Genomic DNA, 7,094 nt, shown 5'->3' with positions numbered 1-7,094 from the left:
CCCTATTCACATCGACAGGGCTGTAGTGGAGCGGGTCGAGACTTTCAAGTTTCTTGGTGTCCACATCACCAACAAACTATCATGGTCCAAACACACCAAGACAGTTGTGAAGACAATGCCTTTTCCCCCTCAGGAGACTGAAAAGATTTGGCATGACCGGTTACATCACCGCCTGGTATGGCAACTGCTCGGCCTCTGACCGCAAGGCGCTACAGAGGGTTGTGCGTACGGCGCAGTACATCACTGGGGCCGAGCTTCCTGCCATCCAGGACCTATACACTAGGCGGTCTCAGAGGAAGGCCCAAAAAATTGTCGGACTCCAGTCACCCAAGTCATAGACCAGGGTTCTTCAATTCCGGTCCTGGAGGGCCGAAACACTTCTGTTTTTTATTTCTACCTGGTAGTTAATTGCACTCACCTGTTGTCCCAGGTCTGAATTAGCCCCTGATTAGAAGGAGAGGATGAAAAACAGAGGTGTTTCGGCCCTCCAGGACCGGAATTGAAGAACCCTGTCATAGAATGTTCTCTCTGCTACCGTACGGCAAGCGGTACCTGAGCGCCAAGTCTAGGTCCAAAAGGCTCCTTAACAGCTTCTACTCCCAAGCCATAAGACTGCTGAACAATCAAATGGCCACCCGGACTATTTACATTGACCCCCCCCTCCTTGTCTTTACACTGCTGCTACTCGCTGTTTATTATCTATGCATAGTCACCTTACCCCTACCTACATGTACAAATTACCTCAACTAACCTGTACCCCCGCACATTGACTCTGCACCGGTACCCCCTGTACATAGCCTTGTTATTATTTTATTGTTTTGGATTTTTTACTTTAGTTTATTTAGTAAACTTAACTGCATTGTTGGTTAAGGGCTTGTAATTAAGCATTTCACAGTAAAGTAAAGAACACCTGTTGTATTATTGTGCGGTCTGGCACTTTTCAGCTCCCTCTGCTGAATAAGTGTCCTTTTTGTAATTTTCAGCCATTTGCAGCTTGGACGTAAGGGCTCTAACCCTTGTTCGGACACAGGGTGAGTCTGTGCTTTTCTGACCAGTCTTTGACAAAGTTTGATTTCACTGTGGCCTCACCAATGATGATGGGATCCGAAGGTTTTCTGACCTTTGCTTTAATTTGTAAAGGAATGGACAAAGTCCTCCGGTTGCTTTTGGATTTGCTGTTCCCCCGAATGGTATGTTTGTGTGCCAAGACGTTGAAAGACCGATTTTTGGTTTGGACACTAGAGATTCCTCTTCTCTTTGTTCTTGATAGGTTTGGTGTTTTCCTCTTGCAGGAGGGTTGCATTCAGAAAGTGATATTCACAGTAGAAGGAAAACATTGATACTTGGTGTTCTCCACAACATGCATCTTTGCATTATTGTCATCGACTTGAATGGCTTTGTTTCTATGTCTTTCAGATGCTGAAGAACATGTGGTCGTTGGCTCAGTTCCTGTTGTCTCTCTTGAGTCCCCCTAAGCACATCACCTTTGTCCGTTCCACTGCCACCCACCTCTTCCTCACAGTCCCTCTCAAAGCATGAGGTGCTGTTAATGTCTTTGAACTTCGTCAAATCAAGGGTAAGCTGGTGCCTCATCTCAATTATTGCTTTGTGCCCTATCCCTTGATAGGCGCTCCGTCATTAATATTGTACGTAATGTGTTGACTCTCTATTATTCCTCACTGTAATCTCCAACATCAAACTTCCCAGATGATTTCTAGATCCAAGTGCAACCTTCCCTTAAAAGTCTCTCTCTGTTTGGCGGTGGCCTCTCTCATCCTCCTCTTCCTCCAGGTTGATGGAGGACTGGCTGGTGTTGGAGCTAGAGCTGCTATCCTCGCTGCTCTCCCCCGGTGGCTGGGGACCCCCCTGGGGCTCACTCTGCTCCTGGCCATCCTGGGGACCCCCCTGGGGCTCACTCTGCTCCCTCCTCAGCCTGTAGGTCATGGACACCAGCCTGATGGGCTTCAGGGGAGAATGGTGCTTCAGGCCAGGTAGCACTCCTCCGCCTCTATGTCCCCTGCAGCAATGTTCCAACATCTAGTGGAAAGCCTTTCCAGAAGAGTAGAGGCTGCTATAGCAGCAAAGGGGGAACCAACTCCATATTAATGCCCATGTTCAACGAGCAGGTGTCCACGTACTTTTGGTCATGTAGTGTACAATATGTGTTTGTGTATATACAGTGCCTTGCAAAAGTATTCATCCCCCTTGGCTTTTTTTCCTATTTTGTTGCATTACAACCTGTAATTCAAATGGATTTAATGTAATGGACATACACAAAATAGTCAAAATTGGTGAAGTGAAATGGAAAAACAATAACTTGTTTCAAAATAAAATAAAAAATAAATAACAGAAAAGTGGTGTGTGCATATGTATTCACTCCCTTTGCTATGAATCCCTTAAATAAGATCTGGTGCTACCAATTACCTTCAGAAGTCACATAATTAGTTAAATAAAGTCCACCTGTGTGCAATCTAAGTGTCACATGATCTGTCGCATGATCCCAGAGTCTGCAACACCACTAAGCAAGGGGCACCACCAAGCAAGCGGCATCATGAAGACCAAGGAGCTCTCCAAACAGGTCAGGGTCAAAGTTGTGGAGAAGTACAGATCAGGGTTGGGTTATAAAAAAATATCCTAAACTTTGAACATCCCACGGAGCGCCATTAAATCAACAAAAAAAAAATTATGGAAAGAATATGGCACCACAACAAACCTGCCAAGAGAGGGCCGCCCACCAAAACTCATGGACCAGGCAAGGAGGGCATTAATCAGAGGCAACAAAAAGACCAAAGATAACCCAGAAGCTCCACAGCGGAGATTGGAGTATCTGTCCATAGGACCGCTTTAAGCCGTGCACTCCACAGAGCTGGGCTTTACGGAGGAGTGGCCAGAAAAAAAGCCATTGCTTAAAGAAAAAAAATAAGCAAACACGTTTGGTGTTCGCCAAAAGGCATGTGGGAGGCTCCGCAAACATATGGAAGAGGGTACTCTGGTCAGATGAGACTAAAATTGAGCTTTTTGGCCATCAAGGAAAACGCTATGTCTGGCGCAAACCCAACACTTCTCATCACCCCAAGAACACCATCCCCACAGTGAAGCATGGTGGTGGCATCATCATGCTGTGGGGATGTTTTTCATTGGCAGGGACTGGGAAACTGGTCAGAATTGAAGGAATGATGGATGGCGCTAAATACAGGGAAATTCTTGAGGGAAACCTGTTTTAGTCTTCCAGAGATTTGAGACTGGGACAGAGGTTCACCTTCCAGCAGGACAATGACCCTAAGCATACTGCTAAAGCAACACGCGATTGGTTTAAGGGGAAACATTTAAATGTCTTGGAATGGACTAGTCAAAGCCCAGACCTCAATCCAATTGAGAATCTGTGGTATGACTTAAAGATTGCTGTACACCAGCGGAACCCATCCAACTTGAAGGAGCTGGAGCAGTTTTGCCTTGAAGAATGGGCAAAAATCCCAGTGGCTATATGTGCCGAACTTATAGAGACATACCCCAAGAGACTTGCAGCTGTAATTGCTGCAAAAGATGGCTCTACAAAGTATTGACTTTGGGGGGGTGAATAGTTATGCACGCTCAAGTTTTCTGTTTTTTTGTCTTATTTCTTGTTTGTTTCACAAGAAAAAATATTTTGCATCTTCAAAGTGGTAGGCATGTTGTGTATATCAAATGATACAAACCCCCCAAAAATCAATTTTAATTCCAGGTTGTAAGGCAACAAAATAGGAAAAATGCCAAGGGGGGTGAATACTTTCGTAAGCCACTTTATATACTGCTATGCCTTATGACATTCACAATTGAATACGTGATTGTGGTGAATTTCCTACAAAAATATGGTATGATATATTTGAGACAGAATATAAGAATTATACACTGCTCAAAAAAATAAAGGGAACACTAAAATAACACATCCTAGATCTGAATGAATGAAATAATCTTATGAAATACTTTTTTCTTTACATAGTTGAAGGTGCTGACAACAAAATCACACAAAAATGATCAATGGAAATCAAATCTATCAACCCATGGAGGTCTGGATTTGGAGTCACCCTCAAAATTAAAGTGGAAAACCACACTACAGGCTGATCTAACTTTGATGTAATGTCCTTATAACAAGTCAAAATGAGGCTCAGTAGTGTGTGTGGCCTCCACGTGCCTGTATGACCTCCCTACAACGCCTGGGCATGCTCCTGATGAGGTGGCAGATGGTCTCCTGAGGGATCTCCTCCCAGACCTTGACTAAAGCATCCGCCAACTCCTGGACAGTCTGTGGTGCAACATGGCGTTGGTGGATGGAGCGAGACATGATGTCCCAGATGTGCTCAATTGGATTCAGGTCTGGGGAACGGGCGGGCCAGTCCATAGCATCAATGCCTTCCTCTTGCAGGAACTGCTGACACACTCCAGCCACATGAGGTCTAGCATTGTCTTGCATTAGGAGGAACCCAGGGCCAACCGCACCAGCATATGGTCTCACAAGGGGTCTGAGGATCTCATCTCGGTACCTAATGGCAGTCAGGCTACCTCTGGCGAGCACATGGAGGGCTGTGCGGCCCCCCAAAGAAATGCCACCCCACACCATGACTGACCCACCGCCAAACCGGTCATGCTGGAGGATGTTGCAGGCAGCAGAACGTTCTCCACGGCGTCTCCAGACTCTGTCACGTCTGTCACGTGCTCAGTGTGAACCTGCTTTCATCTGTGAAGAGCACAGGGCGCCAGTGGCGAATTTGCCAATGTTGGTGTTCTCTGGCAAATGCCAAACGTCCTGCACGGTGTTGGGCTGTAAGCACAACCCCCACCTGTGGACGTCGGGCCCTCATACCACCCTCATGGAGTCTGTTTCTGACCATTTGAGCAGACACATGCACATTTGTGGCCTGCTAGAGGTCATTTTGCAGGGCTCTGGCAGTGCTCCTCCTGCTCCTCCTTGCACATAACGCGGAGGTAGCAGTCCTGCTGCTGGGTTGTTGCCCTCCTACGGCCTCCTCCACGTCTCCTGATGTACCTCCATGCTCTGGACACTACACTGACAGACACAGCAAACCTTTTTCCACAGGTCGCATTGATGTACCATCCTGGATGAGCTGCACTACCTGAGCCACTTGTGTGGGTTGTAGACTCCGTCTCATGCTACCACTAGAGTGAAAGCACCGCCAGCATTCAAAAGTGACCAAAACATCAGCCAGGAAGCATGAGAACTGAGAAGTGGTCTGTGGTCACCACCTGCAAAACCAGTCCTTTATTGGGTGTGTCTTGCTAATTGCCTATAATTTCTACCTGTTGTCTATTCTATTTGCACAACAGCATGTGAAATGTATTGTCAATCAGTGTTGCTTCCTACGTGGACAGTTTGATTTCACAGAAGTGTGATTGACTTGGAGTTACATTGTGTTGTTTAAGTGTTCCCTTTATTTTTTTGAGCAGTGTATATGTTTTTAAATAACATTCTTAGAAATGTTTTATTTAAAAAAAAAAATATTTAACCTTTATTTAACCAGGTAAGCCAGTTGAGAACAAGTTCTCATTTACAACTGCGACCTGGCCAAGATAAAGCAAAGCAGTGCGATTAAAAACAACAACACAGAGTTACATATGGGGTAAACAAAACATAGTCAAAAATACAACAGAAAATATATATACAGTGTGTGCGAATGTAGTAAGTTATGGAGGTAAGGCAATAAATAGGCCATAGTGCAAAATTGTTACAATTTCGTATTAACACTGGAATGATAGATGTGCAAAATATGATGTGCAAATAGAGATACGGGGGTGCAAAATTAGCAAAAGAAATAACAATATGGGGATGAGGTAGTTGGGTGGGCTAATTTCAGAATGGCTGTGTACAGGTGCAGTGATCGGTAAGCTGCTCTGACAATTGAAGCTTAAAGTTAGTGAGGGAGATAAGAGTCTCCAGCTTCAGAGATTTTTGCAGTTCGTTCCAGTCATTGGTAGCAGAGAACTGGAAGGAATGGCGGCCAAAGGAGGTGTTGGCTTTGTGGATGACCAGTGAGATATACCTGCTGGAGCGCAGACTACGGGTGGGTGTTGCTATGGTGACCAGTGAGCTAAGATAAGACAGGGATTTGCCTAGCAGTGATTTATAGATGACCTGGAGCCAGTGGGTTTGGCGACGAATATGTAGTGAGGGCCAGCCAACAAGATCGTACAGGTCACAATGGTGGGTAGTATATGGGGCTTTGGTGAAAAAACGGATGGCACTGTGATAGACTACATCCAATTTTCTGAGTAGAGTGTTGGAGGCTATTTTGTAAATTACATCGCCGAAGTCAAGGATCGGTAGGATAGTCAGTTTTATGAGGGCATGTTTGGCAGCATGAGTGAAGGAGGCTTTGTTGCGAAATAGGAAGCCGATTCTAGATCTAACTTTTGATTGGAGATGCTTGATGTGAGTCTGGAAGGAGAGTTTACAGTCTAACCAGACACCTACGTATTTGTAGTTGTCCACATACTCTAGGTCAGACCCACAGAGAGTAGTGATTCTAGTCGGGTGGGCGGGTACAAGCAGCGTTCGGTTGAAGAGCATGCATTTAGTTTTACTAGTGTTTAAGAGCAGTTGGAGGCTACGGAAGGAGTGTTGTATGGCATTGAAGCTCGTTTGGAGGTTTGTTAACACAGTGTCCAATGAAGGGCCAGATGTATACAAAATGGTGTCGTCCGCATAGAGGTGGATCCGAGCGTCACCAGCAGCAAGAGCGACATCATTGATATACACAGAGAATAGAGTCGGCCCGAGAATTGAACCCTGTGGCACCCCCATAGAGACGGCCAGAGGTCCAGACAACAGGCCCTCCGATTTGACACATTGAACTCTATCTGAGAAGTAGTTGGTGAACCAGGCGAGGCAGTCATTAGAGAAACCAAGGCTATTTAGTCTGCCGATAAGAATACGGTGGTTGACAGAGTCGAAAGCCTTGGCCAGGTCGATGAAGACGGCTGCATTGTACTGTCTTTTTTATCGATCGCGGTTATAATATCGTTTAGGACCTTGAGCGTGGCTGAGGTGCACCCATGACCAGCTCGGAAACCGGATTGCATAGCGAAGAAGGTACGGTGGG

The sequence above is a fragment of the Coregonus lavaretus genome (genome assembly GCF_964263955.1).
Source record: "Coregonus lavaretus genome assembly, contig: HAP1_SCAFFOLD_2515, whole genome shotgun sequence".
Lineage (NCBI taxonomy): Eukaryota > Metazoa > Chordata > Actinopteri > Salmoniformes > Salmonidae > Coregonus > Coregonus lavaretus.
This window is presented reverse-complemented; position numbering follows the sequence as displayed.